Source organism: Balaenoptera ricei, chromosome 1, assembly GCF_028023285.1.
Source record: "Balaenoptera ricei isolate mBalRic1 chromosome 1, mBalRic1.hap2, whole genome shotgun sequence".
Lineage (NCBI taxonomy): Eukaryota > Metazoa > Chordata > Mammalia > Artiodactyla > Balaenopteridae > Balaenoptera > Balaenoptera ricei.
In genome coordinates, this window is record NC_082639.1 from 28,361,400 (window position 1) to 28,384,506 (window position 23,107).

General features: G+C 39.1%; 1 protein-coding gene and 1 pseudogene across 5 annotated transcripts in view; both read left to right on the top strand.

The window, feature by feature from the left end:
- ZMYM4 (zinc finger MYM-type containing 4) overlaps positions 1-23,107 on the top strand; it is a 177,839-nt gene that overhangs the window by 38,507 nt on the left and 116,225 nt on the right. The gene's annotated exons all lie outside the window — the stretch shown is intronic.
- On the top strand, positions 21,510-22,378 carry LOC132347050 (neuropilin and tolloid-like protein 2; annotated as a pseudogene).

The following is a 23,107-nucleotide window of genomic DNA, read 5'->3' on the forward strand; positions in this document are numbered from 1 at the left end:
CGCGGGCGTCTCACCATCGCGGCCTCTCCTATTGCATAGCATGGGCTCCAGACGCTCAGGCTCAGTAGCTGTGGCTCACGGGCCCAGTTGCTCCGCGGCATATGGGATCCTCCCAGACCAGGGCTCGAACCCGTGTCCCCTGCACTGGCAGGCAGATTCTCAGCCACTGCGCCACCAGGGAAGCCCCTCATTATAGTTTTGATTTGCATTTCTCTAATGATTAGTGATGTTGAGCATCCTTTCATGTGTTGACAATCTGTATATCTTCTTTGGAGAAATGTCTGTTTAGCTCTTTTGCCCATTTTTGGATTGGGTTGTTTGTTTTTCTGATATTGAGCTGCATGAGCTGCTTGTAAATTTTGGAGCTTAATCCTTTGTCAGCTGCTTCATTTGCAAATATTTTCTCCCATTCTGAGGGTTGTCTTTTCGTCTTGGTTATGGTTTCCTTTGTTGTGCAAAAGCTTTTCAGTTTCATTAGGTCCCATTTGTTTATTTTTGTTTTTATTTCCATTTCTCTAGGAGGTGGGTCAGAAAGGATCTTGCTGTGATTTATGTCATTGAGTGTTCTGCCTGTGTTTTCCTCTAAGAGTTTGATAGTGTCTGGCCTTACATTTAGGTCTTTAATCCATGTTGAGTTTATTTTTGTGTATGGTGTTAGGGAGTGTTCTAATTTCATACTTTTACATGTAACTGTCCGGTTTTCCCAGCACCACTTATTGAAGAGGCTGTCTTTTCTCCATTGTATATTTTTGTCTTCTTTGTCAAAGATAAGGTGACCATATATGCGTGGATTTATCTTTGGGCTTTTTATCCTGTTGTATTGATCTATGTATCTGTTTTTGTGCTGGTACCATACTGTCTTGTAGTATAGTTTGAAGTCACGGAGCCTGATTCCTCCAGCTCCATTTTTCTTTCTCAAGGTTGCTTTGGCTATTCGGGGTCTTTTATGTTTCTGTACAAATTGTGAAATTTTTTGTTCTAGTTCTGTGAAAAATGCCATTGGTAGTTTGACAGGGATTGCTTTGAATCTGTATATTGCTTTGGGTAGTTTAGTCATTTTCACAATGTTGATTCTTTCAATACAAGAACATGGTATGTCTCTCCATCTGTTTATCATCTTTAATTTCTTTCATCAGTGTCTTACAGTTTTCTTCATACAGGTCTTTTGTCTCCTTAGGTAGGTTTATTCCTAGGTATTTTATTCTTTTTGTTGCAGTGGTAAATGGGAGTGTTTCCTTAATTTGTCTTTCAGATTTTTCATCATTAGTGTATAGGAGTATAAGAGATTTCTGTGCATTAATTTTGTATCCTGCTTCTTTACCAAATTCATTGATTAGTTTTGGTAGTTTTCTGGTAGCATCTTTAGGATTCTCTATGTATAGTATCATGTTATCTGCAAACACTGACAGTTTTACTTCTTCTTTTCTGATTTGGATTCCTTTTATTTCTTTTTTTTTCTGATTGCTGTGGCCCAAACTTGCAAAATTATGTTGAATAATAGTGGTGAGAGTGGGCAACCTTGTCTTGTTCCTGATCTTAGAGGAAATGGTTTCAGTTTTTCACCACTGAGAACGATGTTGGTTGTGGGTTTGTCATATATGGACTTTATTATGTTGAGGTAAGTTCCCTCTATGCCTGCTTTCTGGAGGGTTCTTATCATTAATGGGTATTGAATTCTGTCAGTATCTTTTGCTGCATTTATTGAAATGATCATATGGATTTCTTCAATTTGTTAATATGGTATATAATATTGATTGATTTGCGTATATTGAAGAATCCTTGCATTCCTGGGATAAACCCCACTTGATCATGGTGTATGATCCTTTTAATGTGCTGTTGGATTCTGTTCGCTAGTATTTTGTTGAGGATTTTTACATTTATGTTCATCAGTGATACTGGTCTGTAGTTTTCTTTTTTTGTGACATCTTTGTCTTGTTTTGGTATTAGGGTGATGGTGGCCTCGTAGAATGAGTTTGGGAGTTTTCCTCCCTCTGCTATATTTTGGAAGAATTTGAGAAGAATAGGTGGTAGCTGTTTTTTAAATGTTTTATAGAACTCGCCTGTGAAGCCATCTGGTCCTGGGCTTTTGTTTGTTGGAAGATTTTTTTTTTTAATTAATAAATTAAGTAATTAATTTTTGGCTGTGTTGGGTCTTTGTTTCTGTGCGAGGGCTTTCTCTGGTTGCGGCAAGCGGGGACCACTCTTTTTTTTTTTTTTTTTTTTTGTTAAATTTTTATTTATTTATTTATTTATGGCTGTGTTGGGTCTTCGTTTCTGTGCGAGGGCTTTCTCTAGTTGTGGCAAGTGGGGGCCACTCTTCATCGCGGTGCGCAGGCCTCTCATCATCGCGGCCTCTCTTGTTGCGGAGCACAGGCTCCAGACGCGCAGGCTCAGTAATTGTGGCTCACGGGCCTAATTGCTCCGTGGCATGTGGGATCTTCCCAGACCAGGGCTCGAACCCGTGTCCCCTGCATTGGCAGGCAGATTCTCAACCACTGCGCCACCAGGGAAGCCCGGGGACCACTCTTTATCGCCGTGCACGGGCCTCTCACTATCGTGGCCTCTCTTGCTGCGGAGCACAGGCTCCAGACGTGCAGGCTCAGTAGTTGTGGCGCACGGGCTTAGTTGCTCCGCGGCATGTGGGATCTTCCCAGACTAGGGCTCGAACCCGTGTCCCCCGCATTGGCAGGCAGATTCTCAACCACTGCGCCACCAGGGACGCCCCCTGTTGGAAGATTTTTAATCACAGTTTCAATTTCAGTGCTTGTGATTGTTCTGTTTATATTTTCTATTTCTTCCTCGTTCAGTCTTGGAAAGTTGTGCTTTTCTAAGAATTTGTCCATTTCTTCCAGGTTGTCCATTTTATTGGCATGTAGTTGCTTGTAGTAATATGTCATGATGCTTTGTATTTCTGTAGTGTCAGTTGTTACTTTTCCTTTTTCATTTCTAATTTTATTGATTTGAGTCTTCTCCCTTTCTTTCTTGATGAGTCTGGCTAATGGTTTATCAGTTTTGTTTATCTTCTCAAAGAACCAGCTTTTAGTTTTATTGATCTTTGCTATTGTTTCCTACATTTCTTTTTTATTTATTTCTGATCTGATCTTTATGATTTATTTCCTTCTGCTAACGTTGGCGTTTTTTTGTTCTGTCTCTAATTGTTTTAGGTGTAAGGTTAGGTTTATTTAAGATGTTTCTTGTTTCTTGAAGTAGGATTGTATTGCTCTAAACTTCCCTCTTAAAACTGCTTTTGCTGCATCCCATAGGTTTTGGGTTGTCGTGTTTTAATTGTTATTTGTTTCTAGGGTTTTTTTGATTTCCTCTTTGATTTCTTCAGTGATCTCTTGGTTATTTAGTAGTGTATTGTTTAGCCTCCGTGTGTTTGTATTTTTTACAGATTTTTTCCTGTAATTGATATCTAGTCTTATAGCATTGTATTTGAAAAAGATATTTGATACGATTTCAATTTTCTTAAATTTACCAAGGCTTGATTTGTGGCCCAAGATATGATCTATCCTGGAGAATGTTCCATGAGCACTTGAGAAAAAAGTGTATTTTGTTGTATTTGGATGGAATGTCCTATAAATATCAGTTAAGTCCATCTTGTTTAATGTGTCATTTAAAGCTTATGTTTCCTTATTTATTTTCATTTTGGATGATCTGTCCATTGGTGAAAGTGGGGTGTTAAAGTCCCCTACTATGATTGTGTTACTGTCTACTTCCCCTTTTATGGCTGTTAGCATTTGCCTTATGTATTGAGGTGCTTCTGTGTTGGGTGTATAAGTATTTACAATTGTTATATCTTTTTCTTCTTGGATTGATCCCTTTATCATTATGTAGTGTCTTTTTTAGTTTCTTGTAATAGTGTTTATTTTAACGTCTGTTTTGTCTGATAAGAGAATTGCTACTCCAGCTTTCTTTTGATTTCCGTTTGCATGGAATATCCTTTCCCATCCCCTCACTTTCAGTCTGTATGTGTCCCTAGGTCTGAAGTGGGTCTCTTGTAGACAGCATATATACGGGTCTTGTTTTTGTATCCATTCAGCCAGTCTGTGTCTTTTGGTTGGAGCATTTAATCCATTTACATTTAAGGTAACTATCGGTATGTATGTTCCTATTAACATTTTCTTAATTGTTCTGGGTTTGTTGTTATAAGTCTTTCCTTTCTCTTGTGTTTCCTGCGTAGAGAAGTTCCTTAACATTTGTTGTAAAGCTGGTTTGGTGGTGTTGAATTCTCTTAGCTTTTCCTTGTCTGTAAAGGTTTTAATTTCTCCGTCCAATCTGAATGACATCCTTGCTGGGTAGAGTAATGTTGGTTGTAGGTTTTTCCTTTCATCACTTTAAATATGTCCTGACACTCTTGGCTTGCAGAGTTTCTGCTAAAGATCAGCTGTTAACCTTATGGGGATTCCCTTGTATGTTAATTGTTGCTTTTCCTTTGCTGCTTTTAATATTTCTTCTTTGTATTTAATTTTTGATAGTTTGATTAATATGTATCTTGGTGTGTTTCTCCTTGGATTTATCCTGTATGGGACTCTGTACGCTTCCTGGACTTGATTGACTATTTCCGTTCCCATATTAGGGAAGTTTTGAAGTATAATCTCTTCACATATTTTCTCAGTCCCTTTTTCTTTTCTCTTTTTCTTCTGGGACCCCTATAATTCGAATGTTGGTGCATTTAATGTTGTCCCAGAAGTCTCTGAGATTGTCCTCAATTCTTTTCATTCTTTTTTCTTAATTCTGCTCTGCGGAAGTTATTTCCACTGTTTTATTTTCCAGGTCACTTATCTGTTCTTCTGCCTCAGTTATTCTGCTATTGATTCCTTCTGTAGGATTTTTAATTTTATGTATTGTTGTTAATCATTGTTTGTTTGCTCCTTATACTTGTAAGTCCTTGTTAAACATTTCTTTTATTTTTTCTTTTCTATTTCGAAGATTTTGGATCCTCTTTACTATCATTGCTCTGAATTCTTTTTCAGGTAGACTGCTTATTTCCTCATTTGTTTGGTCAGGTGGGTTTTTACCTTGCTCCTTCATCTGCTGCGTATTTTTCTTTCTTCTCATTTTGCTTAACTTACTGTGTTTGGGGTCTCCTTTTCGTAGGCTGCAGGTTCATCATTACTTTTGTTTTTGCAGTCTGCTCCCAGTGGGTAAGGTTGGTTCAATGGGTTGTGTAGGCTTCCTGGTGGAGGGGACTGGTGCTATTGTACTGGTGGATGAGGCTGAACCTTGTCTTTCTGGTGGGCAAGACCACGTTCGGTGATGTGTTTTGGGTGTCTGTGAACTTATTATTTTAGGCAGCCTCTCTGCTAATGGGTGGGGTTGTGTTCCTGTCTTGCTAGTTGTTTGGCATAGGGTGTCCAACACTGTAGGTTGCTGGTCGTTGAGTGGAGCTGGGTCTTAGTGTTGAGATGGAGATTTCTGGGAGAGCTTTCACCATTTGGTATTACATGGGGCTGGAGGTCTCTGGTGGACCGATGTCCTGAACTCGGCCCTTCCACCTCAGAGGGTCAGACCTGACACCCGGCCAGAGCACAAAGACCCTGTCAGCTACATGGCTCAGAAGAAAAGGGAGAAAAAAAAAAGGGAAGAAAGAAAGATATAAAGTTAAAAAATAAAGTTATTAAAATAAAAGATTATTAAAAGTAAAAAATAAGAAAGAAAGAAAGAAGAGAGCAACGAAACCAAAAAACAAATCCATCAATGATAGCAAGCGCTGAAAACTATACCAAAAAAAAAAAAAAAAACCAGAACCCTAGGACAAATGGTAATAGTAAAGCTATGCAGACAAAATCACACAAGCATACACATACATACTCACAAAAAGAAAAAAAGGAAAAGATACATTGAAAAAAAAGGAAGAGAGCAAGCAAATCAATAAACTACCAATGATAATAAGCTCTAAATATTAAACTAAACTTAATATAAAAGCCAGAAACAAATTAGATGCAGAAAGCAGACCCCAAGTATACAGTTGCTCCCAAAGTCCAGTGCCTCAATTTTGGGATGATTTGTTGTCTATTCAGGTATTCCACAGATGCAGGGTACACCAAGTTGATTGTGGAGATTTAATCCACTGCTCCTGAGGCTGTTGGGAGAAATTCCCCTTTCTCTTCTTTGTTCGCACAGCTCCTGGGGTTCAGGTTTGGATTTCACCCTGCCTCTGCATGTAGGTTGCTCTCTGGTGTCTGTTCTTCACCCAGACAGGAGGGGGTTAAAGGAGTGGCGGATTAGGGGGCTCTAGCTCACTCATGCCGGGGGGAGGGTGGGGTACGGAATGCGGGGCGAACCTGAGGTGGCAAGATGCCGGCGTGATGTTGCAACAGCCTGAGTCGTGCCGTGTGTTCTCCCAGGGACGTTGTCCCTGGATCACGGGACCCTGGCAGTGGTGGGCTGCACAGGCTCCCGGGAGGGGAGGTGTGGATAGTGACCTGTGCTCACACACAGGCTTCTTGGTGGCTGCAGGAGCAGCTTTAGCGTTTCGTGCCTGTCTCTTGGGTCCGCGCTGATAGCCGTGGCTCGCACCTGTCTCTGGAGCTCGTTTAGGCAGTGCTCTGAATCCCTTCTCCTCGTGCACCCCAAAACAATGGCCTTTCGCCTCTTAGGTAGGTCCAGACTTTTTCCCGGACTCTCTCCGGCTAGCTGTGGCACAGTAGCCCCCTTCAGGCTGTGTTCATGCAGCCATCCCCAGTCCTCTCCCTGGAATCTGACCTCCGAAGCCTGAGCCTCAGCTCCCAACTCCCACCTGTCTCGGCGGGTGAGCAGAGAAGCCTCTCCGACTGGTGAGTGCTGGTTGGTACTGATCCTCTGTGTGGGAATCTCTCCGCTTTGCCCACTGCAGCCGTGTTGCTGCGCTCTTCTCTGTGGCTCCGAAGCTTCCCCCTGCCATCTCTGCCCGTGAAGGGGCTTCCTAGTGTGTGGAAACTTTTCCTCCTTCACAGCTCCGTCCCAGAGGGGCAGGTCCCATCCCTATTCTTTTGTCTCTGTTTTTCCTTTTTTCTTTTGCCCTACCCAGCTACTTGGGAGTTTCTTGCCTTTTGGGAAGTCTGAAGTCTTCTGCCAAGTGTTCAGTAGGTGTTCTGTAGGAGTTGTTCCACATGTAGATGTAGTTTTGACGTATTTGTGGGGAGGAAGGTGATCTCCACGTCTTATTCCTCCGCCATTTTGAAGGCGACTCCTAGGAAGTCCCTTCTATTATTTGTTTGCTGAGGGTGTTTTGTTTTTACATAATGGAGTTAAACTTTGTGAAATGCTTTTTCTGAATGTGTTGCAGAGATTATATAGTTTCTTCTATTTGAGTCTGTTCATTTGGTTTTTAAATGTTAAACTAACCTTGCATTCCTGTTGTCATCTGTGTATGATAATGATGGATGATACTTTTTATATGTTGCTGATTAGGTTTGTAATATTTTGATGAGAATTTTTATATATATGTTCATGTGGAATATTGATTAGCAGTTTTATTTTCTTGTACTGTTTTTGTCTGGTTTGGGTATCAGAGTAATGTAGGCCTTATGAATTGCGTTTGGGACTATGCCTTCCTCCTAATTTTTGAATAAGCTTGGGTGAGATTACTGTTATATCTTTTTTAAATCTTTGATTAAAAAAAAATTATTTATGCTGCTCTGGGTCTTAGTTACACCATTCAGGATGTTTAGTTGTGGCATGTGAACTCATAGCTGCGGCATGTTGGGACCTAGTTCCCTGACCAAGGATTGAACCTGCATTGGGAGTGCAGAGTCTTAACCACTGGACCACCAGGGAAGTCCCCAAATGTTTGATATTTTTGTCAGTAAATTCATTTGGGCCTGGAATTTTCTTTATGAGAAGTTCACTTATTCATTTGAGTTTTAAAGCAGGTACAGGAATTTCTAGTTTTTCTTGTTTTATTTTTGGTGACTTGTGTGTCTTGAGAAGTTTCTCCATTTCTTCTTAAGTAGTTCAGTTTATTGGTGTAAAATTATTCATAAAATTCCCTTATTCTTTTAATGACTGTTTTACAGACTATGTGTAGTTATGTCTCTTCTTTGATATTTATTGTCGATTTGTGTCTTCTTTATTTTTTCTTTGATCAGTCTAGCTAGGTGTTTTCAATTATGTTGATATTTTGAAAGAAAGAACTTTTGATTTCACTAATTTTTTTTTAGTTTTACATTTTCTGTTTAATTGATTTTTGTTCATATCTTCATTATTTCCTTTTCACTGCCTTTGGGTTTATTTTGCTTTCTATTCCTAGCTGCTTGATTTGACACCCTTTTAAAAAATACAAAGGAATTTAAAACTAAACATCTCTAAGTGCTGCTGTAAATACGTTCCAAAACTTAGTTTTGTTTTCATAATCATTTAGCTCTAAATATTACATTATTTTCTTTGTGATTTTAAAAAATTTGACATATGCATTATTAAAAGCATATTGAGTGTATAAATATTGGTGTTATTATTTGTTAGCTATATGTAATGTGCTGGAAGTCAATGAATGTACCGTCTTATTTTTATTGATGCTTTTTTTTTTTAAAGATCTCACTATTCTTTTTTTTAAATTTAATTAATTAATTAATTAATTTATTTTTGGTTGTGTTAGGTCTTCGTTTCTGTGCGAGGGCTTTCTCTAGTTGCAGCAAGCCAGGGCCGCTCTTCATCGCGGTGCACGGGCCTCTCACTATCGTGGCCTCTCTTGTTGCGGAGCACAGGCTCCAGACGCGCAGGCTCTGTAGTTGTGGCTCACAGGCCTAGTTGCTCCACGGCATGTGGGATCTTCCCAGACCAGGGCTCGAACCCGAGTCCCCTGCATTAGCAGGCAGATTCTCAACCACTGCGCCACCAGGGAAGCCCTATTGATGCTTTTTTTATGGTACAGTATGTGTATATCTTGGTGCTTGTTCTAGGTACACTTACAAAAGGAGTATATAGTACAGTTGCTTGGTGTTTCATAAATATCAATTAGGTTTAGTTTTTTGATGGAGTCATTAACACTTTTTGTGTCTTTAGTTGTTTTTTTTGTGTGTGTGTGTCTCCTTGTTCTAAAACTACTGACACCTAAAATCTACAATCATAGTTGGAGATTTTGTTTATCACTTAAGTTCTATTTTTTGCTTCATGTATTTTTTAAAAATTAATTTATTTTTGGCTGTGTTGGGTCTTTGTTACTGTGCGCGGGCTTTCTCTACTTGTGGCGAGCAGGGGCTACCCTTCGTTATTTTGCAGTGGCTTCTCTTGTTGCAGAAGATGGGCTCTAGGCATGCGGGCTTCAGTAGTTGTGGCTCATGGGCACTAGAGCACAGGCTCAGTAGTTGTGGCTCGTGGGCTCTAGAGCGCAGGCTCAGTAGTTGTGGTGCACAGGCTTAGTTGCTCCACAGCATGTGGGATCTTCCCTGACCACGGCTCGAACCCATATCCCCTGCACTGGCAAGCGGATTGTTTTTTTTTTTTTAACATCTAGCAGTTGGAAAACACTTATTTATTTATTTATTTATTTATTGCTTGCTTGCTTGCTGTGTTGGGTCTTCGTTTCTGTGCGAGGGCTTTCTCCAGTTGCGGCAAGCAGGGGCCACTCTTCATCGCAGTGCCCGGGCCTCTCACCATCGCGGCCTCTCCCATTGCGGAGCACGGGCTCCAGACGCGCAGGCTCAGCAATTGTGGCTCACGGGCCCAGCTGCTCCGCGGCATGCGGGATCCTCCCAGACCAGGGCTCGAACCTGCGTCCCCTGCATTGGCAGGCAGATTCTCAACCACTGCACTGCCAGGGAAGCCCTGGCAAGTGGATTCTTAACCACTGCACCCCCAGAGAAGTCCCTGCTTCATGTATTTTTTTTTAAAATTAATTTATTTATTTATTATTTATTTTTATGGCTGTGTTGGGTTTTCATTTCTGTGCGAGGGCTTTCTCTAGTTGTGGCAAGCGGGGACCACTCTTCATCGTGGTGCGCGGGCCTCTCACTGTTGCAGCCTCTCTTGTTGCGGAGCACAGGCTCCAGACGCGCAGGCTCAGTAATTGTGGCGCACGGGCCCAGTTGCTCCACGGCATGTGGGATCTTCCCAGACCAGGGCTCGAACCCGTGTCCCCTGCATTGGCAGGCAGATTCTCAACCACTGCGCCACCAGGGAAGCCACATGTATTTTTAAGTTGTGTTAATTAGTTGCCAACACTTTTAGAATTATATCTTGATGATCATTATTAAATGACTTTTTGTAATACTCTTTCTATTGAAGTTTTCTTTATCTGACATTAATATAGTTAAATCAGGTTTGTTATGCTTAGTATCTGAATGGCATGTGTTCCCCTCTTTCCTTTTACTTTCAGTGTATCTGTGTCTTTATGTTTAAAATGTGTTTCTTGTAATACCATATAGTTGTGTCTTACTCTTCTCTTGTGTGACACTTCTTAATTGTTGCATTTATTTCTTTTAGAGGTAATGTAATTATTTTTATAGTTAAGTTTAAGTTTTCTATCTTGGAATCTGTTTTTTATTTATCCATTTATTCTTCATTACTCCCTTTTAGTTGTGTTACGTCTCTTTTATTGTTCCATTTTGAGTTTTTAGGTGTTCATCTTTGTGTCATTTTTCTTTTTAGAGGTTTCCCTAGAAATTGCAACATACATCTTTTCAGTTAACATCTTTAAAAATTACTTTATTTGGTAATTCCCTGGCCGTCCAATGGTTAGGACTCGGCGCTTTCACTGCCGTGCCTGGGTTCAATCCCTGGTTGTGGAACTAAGATCCCACAAGCTGTGGGGTGCAGCCAAAAAAAAATATATATATATATATATATTTTTGTTTGTTTGTTTGTTTGTTTTCTTTTTTTATTGGTTGTTTCAGTAAGCTTTACTCTTTGGGTGTACTTTTGGAAATTTAGCTTATTTCTTTGATGCAGATTGAAAGTGTATATTTTCCATAGGTTATAAGAGTAGCTTTATCTTTTCATTATTTAGTCAATAAACATATTCATTATTTAAATTGTTTCAGGTGCTGTCTTAGGCTTATCTTATAAGGAAAGGATAAGTTTGTTTGAATTTTATTTTATTTTTATATACAGCAGATTCTTATTAGTTATCTATTTTATATAGATTAGTGTATATATGTCAATTCTAATCTCCCAATTCACTCTCCTCAACCCCTCCACCCCCGCTTTCCCCCCTTGGTGTCCATATGTTTGTTCTCTACATCTGTGTCTCTATTTCTGCCTTGCAGACTGGTTCATCTGTACCATTTTTGTAGATTCCACATATATGCGTTAATGTATGATATCTATTTTTCTCTTTCTGACTTACTTCACTCTGTATGACAGTCTCTAGGTTCGTCCACGGCTCTACAAATGACCCAATTTCGTTCCTTTTTATGGCTGAGTAATATTCCATTGTATTAGATGTACCACTGCTTCTTTATCCATCAGTCTGTCGATGGGCATTTAGGTTGCTTCCATTACCTGGCTATTGTAAATAGTGCTGCAGTGAACATTGGGGTGCACGTCTCATTTGAATTATGGTTTTCTCTGGGTATATGCCCAGTAGTGGGATTGCTGGGTCATATGGTAATTCTGTTTTTAGTTTTTTAAGGAACCTCCATACTGTTCTTCATAGTGGCTTTATCAATTTACATTCCCACCAACTGTGCAAGAGGGTTCTCTTTCTTCACACCCTCTCCAGCATTTGTTGTTTGTAGGTTTTCTGATGATGCCCATTCTAACTGGTGTGTGATGATACCTCACTGTAGTTTTGATTTGCATTTCTCTAATAATTAGTGATGTTGAGCAGCTTTTCATGTGCCTCTTGGCCATCTGTATGTCTTCTTTGGAGAAATGTCTATTTAGGTTTTCTGCCCATTTTTTAATTGGGTTGTTTGTTTTTTTAATATTGAGCTGCATGAGCTGTTTATATATTTTGGAGATTAATCCTTTGTCCGTTGATGCGTTTGCAAATATTTTCTCCCATTCTGAGCGTTGTTTTTTCATCTTATTTATAGTTTCCTTTGCTGTGCAAAATCTTTACAGTTTCATTAGGTCCCATTTGTTTATTTTTGTTTTTATTTCCATTACTCTAGGAGGTGGCTCAAAAAAGATCTTATGTGATTCATGTCAAAGCATGTTCTTTCTATGTTTTCCTCTAAGAGCTTTATAGTGTCTGGTCTTACATTTAGGTCTTTAATTCATATTGAGTTTATTTTTGTGTATGGTGTTAGAGAGTGGTCTAATTTCATTCTTTTACATGTAGCTGTCCAGTTTTCCCAGCACCATTTATTGAAGAGGTTGTCTTTTCTCCATTGTATATTCTTGCTTCCTTTATCAAAAATAAGGTGACCGTGTGTGTGGGTTTATCTCTCGGCTTTCTATCCTGTTCCATTGATCTATATTTCTGTTTTTTTGCCAGTACCATACTGTCTTGATTACTGTAGCTTTCTAGTATAGTCTGAAGTCCGGGAGCCTGATTCCTCCAGCTCCGTTTTTCTTTCTCAAGATTGCTTTGGCTATTCAGGGTCCTTTGTGTTTCCATACAAATTGTGAAATTTTTTGTTCTAGTTCTGTGAAAAACGCTGTTGGTAGTTTGATGGGGATTGCATTGAATCTGTAGATTGCTTTGAGTAGTATAGTCATTTTCACAATATTGATTCTTTCAAGAACATGATTTATCTCACTCTGTGTCATCTTTGATTTCTTTCATCAGTGTCTTATAGTTTTCTGAGTACAGGTCTTTCACCTCCTTAGGTAGGTTTATTCCTAGGTATTTTATTCTTTTTGTTGCAGTGGTGAATGGCATTGTTTCCTTAATTTTTCTGTTCTTTCGTTGTTAGTGTATATGAATGCAAAAGATTTCTGTGCATTAATTTTGCATCCTGCTGCTTTACCACATTCATTGATTAGCTGTAGTAGTTTTCTGGTGGCATCTTTAGGATTCTCTGTGTATAGTATCATGTCATCTGCAAACAGTGACAGTTTTACTTCTTCTTTTCCAATTTGGATTCCTTTCATTTATTTTTCTTCTCTGATTGTAGTGGCTAGGACTTGCAGAACTATGCTGAATAATAGTGGCGAGAGTGAACATCCTTGTCTTGTTCCTGATCTTAGAGGAGATGCTTTCAGTTTTTTACCATTGGTAATGATGTTTGCTGTGGGTTTGTCGTATATGGCCTTTATTATGTTGAGGCAGGTTCCCTCTTTGCCCAGTTTCTGGATAGAGTTTATCATAAATGTGTGTTGAATTTGGTCAAAAGCTTTTTCTGCATCTATTGAGGTGATCATATGGTTTTTATTCTTCAATTTGTTAATATGGTGTATCACATTGATTGATTTGCGTATATTGAAGAATCTTTGCATCCCTGGGATAAATCCCACTTGAACATGGTGTATGATCCTTTTAATGTGTTGTTGCATTATGTTTGCTAGTATTTTGTTGAGGATTTTTGCATCTATATTCATCAGTGTTGTTGTCTGTAATTTTCTGGTTTTTGTAGTATCTCTGTCTGGTTTTGGTATCAGGGTGATGGAAGCCTCGTAGAGTGAGTTTGGGATGTTCCTTCCTCTGCAATTTTTTGGAGGAGTTTGAGAAGGATGGGTGTTAGCTCTTCTCTAAATGTTTTATAGATTTCACCTGTGAAGCCATCTGGTCCTGGACTTTTGTTTGTTGGAAGATTTTTACTCACAGTTTAAACTTCTTACTTGTGATTGGTCTGTTCATATTTTCTATTTCTTCCTCGTTCAGTCTTGGAAGGTTATACCTTGCTAAGAATTTGTCCATTTCTTCCAGGTTGTCCATTTTATTGGCATAGAGTTGGTTGTAGTAGTTTCTTATGATGCTTTGTACGGTGTCCGTTGTAACTTCTCCTTTTTCATTTATAATTTTACTGATTTGAGTTCTCTCCCTCTTTCTCTCGGTGAGTCTGGCTAAAGGTTTATCAATTTTGTTTATCTTCTCAAAGAACCAGCTTTTAGTTTTATTGGTCTTTGCTATTTCCTTTGTTTCTATTTCATTTACGTGTGCTCTGATCTTAATGATTCTTTCCATCTACTAACTTTGGGTTTTCTTTGTTCTTCTTTCTCTACCTCCTTTAGGTGTAAGGTTAGATTGTTTGAGATTTTTCTTGTTTCTTGAGCTAGGATTGTATTGCTATAAACTTGCCTCTTAGAACTGTTTTTGCTGCATCCCATAGGCTTTGGATCATCGTGTTTTCGTTTTCACTTGTCTCTAGGTATTGTATGATTTTCTCTTTGATTTCTTCAGTGATCTGTTGGTTATTTAGTAACGTATTGTTTAGCCTCCATGTGTTTGTGTTTTTTACGTTATTTTCCCTCTAGTTCATTTCTAATCTCATAGCGTTGTGCTCGCAAAAGATGCTTGATATGATTTCAGTTTTCTAAAATTTACCAAGGCTTGATTTGTGACCCAAGATGTGATATATCCTGGAGATTGTTCCGTGTGCATTTGAGAAGAAAGTGTAATCTGCTGTTACGGGATGGAAAGTCCTGTGAATATCAATTAAATCTATCTGGTATTGTGTCATTTAAGGCTTGTGTTTTGGGCTTCCCTGGTGGCGCAGTGGTTAAGAATCCACCTGCCAATGTAGGGGACATGGGTTCAAGCCCTGGCCCGGGAAGATCCCACGTGCCGTGGAGCAACTAAGCCCATGAGCCACAACTACTGAGCCTGCGCTCTAGAGCCCGTGAGCCACAACTACTGAGCCCGCGTGCCTAGAGCTCATGCTCCACAACAAGAGGAGCCACCGTAATGAGAAGCCTGCGCACCACAATGATGTGTAGCCCCCACTCACCACGAATAAAGCCCATGTGCAGCATCGAAGACCCAACACAGCCAAAAATAAATAATTTAAAAATAAAGCTTGTTTTTCCTTCTTAATTTTCTGCTTGGATGATCTGTCCATTGGTGTAATTGAGGTGTTAAAGTCTCCCGGTATTGTTGTGTTGCTGTCGATTTCCTGTTTTATAGTTGTTTGCATTTGCCTTATGTATTGAAGTGCTTCTATGTTGGCTGCATATATATTTATAATAGTTATATCTTGTTCTTGGATTGATCCCTTGTTCATTGTGTAGTGTCCTTCCTTGTCTCTTGTAACATTGTTTATTTTAAAGTCTATTTTATTGGATATGAGTTTTGTTACTCCAGCTTTCTTTCGATTTCCATTTGCATGGGTTATCTTTTTCCATTCCCTCATTTTTAGTCTGTATGTGTCCCTAGGTCTGAAGTGGGTTTCTTGCGGACAGCATATATATGGGTCTTGTATTTGTATCCATTCAGTGAGCCTGTGTCTTTTGGTTGTAGCACTTATTCACATTTAAGGTAATTATTGATATGTATGTTTCTATTACTGTTTTCTTAATTGTTTTGGGTTTGTTTTTGTAGGTCCTTTTCTTCTGTTGTGTTTCCCACTTAGGGAAGTTGCTTTAGCATTTGTTGTAGAGCTATTTTGGTGTTGCCTAATTCTCTTAGCTTTTACTTCTTTGTAAAGCTTTTGATTTCTCCCTATAATCTGAATGAGAACCTTGTCGGGTAGAGTAATCTTGTTTGTAGGTTTTTCCCTTTCATCACTTTAAATATATCATGCCACTCCCTTCTGGCCTGTAGAGTTTCTGCTGCGAAATCAGCTGTTAACCTTATGGGAGTTCACTTGTATGTTATTTGTTGTTTTTCCCTTGTTGCTTTGAATAATTTTTCTTTGTCTTTAATCTTTTTTAAAATTAATTAAGTTATTTATGGCTGCATTGGGTCTGTGTTGCTGCATGCGGGCTTTTTCTAGTTGCAGCGACCAGGGGCTACTCTTTGTTGTGGAACGTGGGCGTCTCATTGTGGTGGCTTGTTTCGTTGCAGAGCTCGGGCTTCAGGTGTGCAGGCTTCAGTAGTTGTCGCACGTGGGCTCAGTGGTTGTAGCTTGTAGTCTCTAGAGTGCAGGCTGAGTAGTTGTGGCGCACGGTCTTAGTCGCTCTGTGGCATGTGGGATATTCCTGGACCACGGCTCGAACCTGTGTCCCCTGCATTGGCGGGTGGATTCTTAACCACTGCGCCACCAGGGGAGCCCTGTCGTTAATTTTGTCAGTTTGATTGCTATGTGTCTCGACATGCTTCTCCTTGGGTTTATCCTGCCTGGGACTCTCTGTGCTTCCTGGAATTGGGTAGCTATTTCCTTTCCTGTGTTCGGAAAGTTTTCGACTATAATCTCTTCACATGTTTTCTTGGTATTTTCTCTGTCTCATTTCCTTCTGGGACTCCTACAATGTGAATGTTGGTATGTTTAATATTGTTCCAGAAGTTTCTTAGGCTGTTTTTCATTTCTTTTAATTCTTTTTTCTTTATTCTGTTCCATGGCAGTGAATTCCATTATTTTGTCTTCCAGGTCACTTATCCCTTCTTCTGAGTCAGGTATTCTGCTATTGATTCCTTCTAGTGTATTTTTCATTTCAGTTGTTGTATTGTGCATCTCTGTTTGTCCTTTAATTCTTCTAGGTCTTTGTTAAACATTTCTTGCATCTTCTTGATCTTTGCCTCCATTCTTTTCCCAAAGTCCTGGATTGTCTTTACTATCATTATTCTGAGTTCTCTTTCAGGAAGGTTGCTTATCTCCACTTCATTTAGCTGTTTTTCTGGGGTTTTATCTTGTTCCTTCATCTGGTACATAGTCCTCTGCCTTTTCATTTTGTCTATCTTTCTGTGAATGTGGTTTTCGTTCCACAGTCTACAGGATTGTAGTTCTTCTTGCTTCTGCTGTCTGCCCTCTGGTGGACGAGGCTATCTAAGAGCCTTGTGCAAGCTTCCTGATGGGAGGGACTGGTGGTGTGTAGAGCTGGGTATTGCTCTGTTGGGCAGAGCTCAGTAAAAGTTTAATCCGCTTGTCTGCTGATGGGTGGTTATCATTTATGTAGGTTATTCCAGCTCCTCGTCTGACATTACTTTCAGGAATACAGTGTAATGATTCTTATATTTGTATATATTGTGAAATGATCACCACAGCAGGTCTAGTTAACACACATCACCATAGTGTTAGAAGTTTTTTTCTTTGATGAGAACTTTTAAGATCTGCTCTTTAGTAACTTTCAAATATGTAGTACAGCATTATTAACTGTAGTCATCATGCTGTACATTATATCCTTATGACTTATTTGGTTTATTAGTGGAAGTTTGTACCTTTTGACCCCCTTCCCCGATTTTGCCTACCCCTTTCCCCCCCAACCTCTGGCAGCCATCAATGTGTTCTCTGTATCTATAAGCTTGGTTCGTTTTTGTTTTTGTTTTTTGATTCTACGTGTAAGTGAGATCATGCAGTAGTTGTCTGTCTTATTTTACTTAGTATAATGCCCTCAAGGTATATTCATGTTGCTGCCGATGGCAAGACTTCCCCTTTTGCATGGCTGAATAATATCCATTGTGTATATATACCACTTTTTTTAATCTGTTCATCTATTGATTTATACTTAGGTTGCTTCCATGTCTTGGCTATTGTAAATAATGCTGCAGTGAACATGGGGGTGCATATATCTTTTGAAGTTAGAGTTTTCATTTTCTTTGGTAAATTCTCAGAAGTGGAATTGCTCAATCATATGGTAATTCTGTTTTTAATTTCTTTTTTAAAATAAATTTATTTATTTTATGTATTTATTTTTGGCTTCATTGGGTCTTCGTTGCTGCGCACGGGCTTTCTTTAGTTGCAGTGAGTGGGGGCTACTCTTTGTTGCGGTGCATGGGCTTTTCATTGTGGTGGCTTCTCGTTGCGGAGCATGGGCTCTAGGTTCGCAGGCTTCTGTAGTTGTGGTTTGCGGGCTCTAGAGAGCAGGCTCGGTAGTTGTGCTGCACGGGCTTGGTTGCTCCGCGGCATGTGGGGTCTTCCTGGACCAGCGCTCAAACCTGTGTCCCCTGCATTGGCAGGCGGATTCTTAACTACTGTGCCATGAGGGAAGACCTATTTTTAATTTCTTGAGGAATCTCCATACTGTTTTACATAGTACCTGCACCAGTTTATGTTGTCACCAACAGTACATAAGGGTTCTCTTTTTTCAACATTCTCACAAGAAGTTATTTCTTGTCTTTTTATTAAGAGCCATCCTAACAGGTTTGTGGTTTTGATTTGTATTTCCCTGATGATTAGTGGCTTTTAGCTCATTTTTCTGTACCTGTTCATCATCTGTATGTCTTTGGAAAAATATTTGTTTAGATCCTCTGCCCATTATTTAATTGGAATGTTTTCTTTATTCCTATTGGGTTGTATGAGTTTTTGGTATACTTTGGATATTAATCTCGTCAGATATATGATCTGCAAATATTTTCTCCTGTATGTTGCCCTTTCATTTGGTCAATGTTTTCCTTTGGTGTGCAGAAGGTTTTTAGTTTGATGTAAACCCACCTTTTTTTTTTTTTTTCTTTCTTTGCCTTTTATTTTTGGTGTTAAATCCAAAAAATCATCTGCAAGATTGATGTCAAGGAGCTTACTGTCTATGTTTTTCTAGGAACTTTATGGTTTCAGTTCTTACATTCATGTCTTTAACGATTTTGAGTTACTTTTTGTGTATGGTGTAAGATAGTGGTCCAGTTTCATTCTTTTGCATGTGGCTGTACAGTTTAATATGATTCTTTAGAGTCCTTGTGATTATTTGTTGTAAATTTTGAGAGAGGGCAATTCATTGTGAGAGAATGGGGTGGGGGTTAGATAGCAGCTGTCTGCTGTTATGATTAAGCTTTACACTTTGAGATCTCAGAATACATTGTGTTGTTTTTTTGTGTGTGGGGGGGATAGGTATTTATTTATTTATTTATTTGACTGCATTGGGTCTTTGTTGCTTCATGCAGGCTTTCTCTAGTTGTGGTGAGCAGGGGCTACTCTTCATCCCGGTGTGCGGGCTTCTCATTGCAGTGGCTTCTCTTGTTGCAGAGCACACCCTAGGCTTGCAGGATTCAGTTGTTGCAGCACACGGGCTCAGTAGTTGTGGCATGTGGTCCCTAGACTGCGCGGGCTTCAGTAGTTGCGGAGCGTGGGCTCAGTAGTTGCGGCACATGGGCTTAGTTGCTCTGTGGCATGTGGGATCTTCCTGGACCAGGGATTGAACCTGTGTCCCCTGCATTGGCAGGCAGATTTTTAACCACTGTGCCACCAGTGAAGTCCCACGTTACGTTCTAATTTATTCATTTTTCAAGTAATACTATTTGTGAACTGTATTTAAGTGGCATACTCATAGTTTAAGTATAGTTTGGTTAGTTTTGAATCATTTTATTTTATTACAAAAGCATTTAGTCATTTTAGACAGTTTGAAAGATTTTAAAAAGATATAAAAATAAAAATCTTTTGTAATTTCACTACTCAGTATATTTATTTATGATTATGTATAAGCTTATCTTGCATGTGTATGTGTATTTTATTTTAGAAATGAACAAATGCTAAAATTTCTTTTTTTGGATTTGGTGTATATTTGTATGAATTTTGAACACAGACATAGATTCCTGTAACCAACACTACAAACAAGATTCCTAACAATTCTCTCACTTCAAAAAACTCTACCATGATATTTTTTTTATAGTCCTATTATCTGTTCCTGCTTAACCACTGGCAACCACCGTTTTGTTTTCTGTCAGTATAATTTTGTCTTTTGGAGACTTGTGAATGGTGAACTGAAACAGAATGTTAACATTTTGAGACTGGCTTCTTAGAATCCATGTTTCATCACTTCAAGTGAAATTTAGATATCACCATATAAGTTGTTTTATCCTTCCCGTTTTTTGTTGTTGTTGTTGTATTTCATATACATACCTAATTCCTATTGTATATTATAATTTTTATATTCAGATGTCAAACATATGTTAAAAAACTCAAGGGTAGAAGATTGGTCTGTGCTTATAGTTATTCAGATAGTTACTAGTTTCTGTTGCTCTTTCTTCATTCGTGATATTCTGAATTTCTTTTTGATATCATTTCACTTGGGTCAAGAAACTTTCTTAACACTTCTTTTAGAGCAGGTCCACTGATAGTGAATGCTTTTAGTTTTCCTCATCAAAGAATATCCTTATGTCACCTTTATTCCAAAAGGTATATTCATTGTATATATATTTATGAGTTAATAGTTCTTTTTTCTTAGCACTTTAAAAATAGTTTCCATTTTTTTTTAGCATCCAAGATTTCTGATGAGAAATATGCAGTGATAAGTAAAGTGTTGTTTTTCTCTGCCTGTTTTTGAGATGTCTTTCTTTGTTTTTAGTTTTCAGCAGTTTAATTATGAGTGTCTTAATGTGAATATCTTTAGATTTATCCTGTTTGGGGTTTGCTTATCTTAAATCTGCAGATATATATGTGTTTTTTCAAGCTTGTGAAGTTTTCAGCCATTATTTCTTCAAGTATTTTTTCTGCACTCCAGGTTTTCTTTTCTTCCTGGCTTCTGATTACATGAATGTTGTATTGTGATATGGCTCACAGATTTCTGAGGCACCATTCTTTTTTAACCCCCCCAATCTTTTTTTCTCTTTTTTTTTAAGATTAGGTGATTCTGTTAATCTATTTTCATGACTCCTTCCTCTCCATCTCTGTTTTGCTAATGAGCCCATGAATGAGGGTTTGTTTTAGTTTTATTCATTATGCATTTTTTTATTGTGGTAAAGTATACATAACAAAATTTACTATTTCACCCATTTTTAAGTGTAGAATTAATTGGCGTTAATAACTTTCACATTGATGTGTAAACCCTATCCATCTTCAGAGCTATTCCATTATCACAAACTGAAACTCTTTACCCATTAAATAATGACTATCCTGTTACCCCCTTGCCCCTCCCCCCAGCCCCTGGTAACCACTCAGTGAGTTCTTACTTTGGTTTTTTCATTTTTCAGTTTTAAAATTTTAATCTGTTTTTTCATTATATCTTCTGTTTCCTTGTTGAGACATTGGTCTTTCTGTTAGTTTTTCTGTCCTTAAGTTGTTTCAGAGTTTTAAATCTTTCTGTTTTCTCTCAGTGTGTGTCCCATCATAGTAGTATATTCAGATCTACCTTATTTGTATGTGTGTTTCTATGGTGTTAAAATATACATAACATTTGCCATTTTAATCATTTTTAAGTTCAGTGACAATAAGTATATTCAGAATATTAGGCAAACATCTTCTCCATCCATCTCCAGAACTTTCTACCTCATTCTTTGTAAAGTCTGCATAGAATTCCATAGTATAATGTGTACTAATATATAACTTAATCGTTTCCCTGCATAGGGACTTTTTAATAATTTTTCATAGTTGAAAATAATGTGGCAAAAATGTCTATCCTGCCTGTTTTTAAAAATAAGCTTTTATCTGTTATTTTGTTCCCAGGGACAGTTCTGGAAGTTAGGTTATTTGTAAAGGGTGTGTGTGTGTGTGTGTGTGTGTGCGTGTGTGTGTGTGTTGGCTAAGATAAAGATCTTTATTGTGTTTTCAGTTGTTGCCATTTTGTTTTTAAAAAATTATATTAGGCCACTTCAGCGGGGTTTGCTCTGTGGCCACAGGCAGACTGGCCTGCATAGGTCTGGTCCCTCGCGTCTGTGCTTCCTGGCTCTGAGGCGGTCAATGAGACGGAGCGCTGCGGAGCAGGAGGTGGTGCCCGTCGGGGGGCTGGGGCAGCATGAGAGCCCGCCGAGAGGCTTGGGTATGGCGGGCCCCAGACCTGAGGCCTGCCCCGCAGGGAGCAACCTGGTTGCAGGCTATGGGGACGGAGTGGGGCTGCTGCCGCCATGAGCTGTGAGCCCCGTGCTTCCACCACCGCCACCTTGGCCCCTCGCGAAGCGCTGGGCAGCTCGGGAACACAGCCCTAGAGCAGCTCTGCTCGGTCCTCAAAGTGTTGTTAATAACAATACTTGTAGTGGAAGGTACTGCTGTGGCCAAAAGACCCAAGATGGACAAAATATTGGAATCAAGCACATTCCTGCAACCCAGTGTGGGATTTGGGTTTGAACCAGCAATGGAGGTCATTTTACTTCACCAAAGTATCCTGACTCATATCCACCATACAAAGAATATATCTACATTTTGGAAGCTGCTCCATGTCAGAAAACAGAGTTGACCTTTGATGAACATTATTATTATAGAACCATCATTTGAAAGTCGGTTTGATCACTTGGAAGTTCAAGATGGGCCGTTTGGTTTCTCTCCACTTGTAGATCGTTACTGTGCTGTGAAAAGCCCTCCATTAATTAGATCACCAGGGAGATTCATGTGGATTAAGTTCAGTTCTGATGAAGAACTTGAAGGACTGGGATTTCCATCAAAATATTCGTTTATTCCAGATCCAGACTTTACTTATCTAGGAGATTGCCAGTTTGAGCTGTCAGAAGCTGACGGAATAGTACGTTCTAGTCAGGTAGAACAAGAGGAAAAACACAAAACCGGGCCAAGCAGTTGATTGCATGCGGATGATTAAAGCTACTCCAAAAGCTTAAGTTGACATGGAAAGTGGATCAAGGGACTTCCATGGTGGCACAGTGGTTAAGAATCCACCTACCAATGCAGGGGACATGTGTTGGAGCCCTGGTCTGGGAAGATCCCACATGCTGCAGAGCAACTAAGCCCATGCACCACAGCTACCGAGCCTGCGTTCTAGAGCCCGCAAACCACAACTACTGAGCCCGCGTGCTCTAGGGCCCGTGAGCCACAACTGCTGAGCCCGTGTGCCGCAAGTACTGAAGCCCGCACACCTAGAGCCTGTGCTCCACAAGAGAAGCCAGAGAAGCCACTGCAATGAGAAGCCCACGCACTGCAACGAAGAGTAGCCCCCGCTCGCTGCAACTAGAGAAAACCCACACGCAGCAACGAAGACCCCATGCAGCCAAAAATAAATAAATAAATAAATAAATTTATTTTAAAAAAGAGTTATATTCAAAGTGTATATATTTTAATTGTGTACATAGTATAACTTATTTGGGCTTACAATTTTATTTTATGTTTATCAGAGTGATACATGATTATTTAAAATTTTGAATATTACGTAAGTACTTATCGTTGAGATTATATATATCAATTTTTCTATATACACACCTATGTAATTTATGCATACATACAGTTATTATATATTCTTGGTTTAAAGAGATATGTTTCAGGTGTATGTATGTCCTTTCAAAAAGGGAGCAGCTAATCTTTAAATAATTCTAAAACAGCATTTATAGAATTTC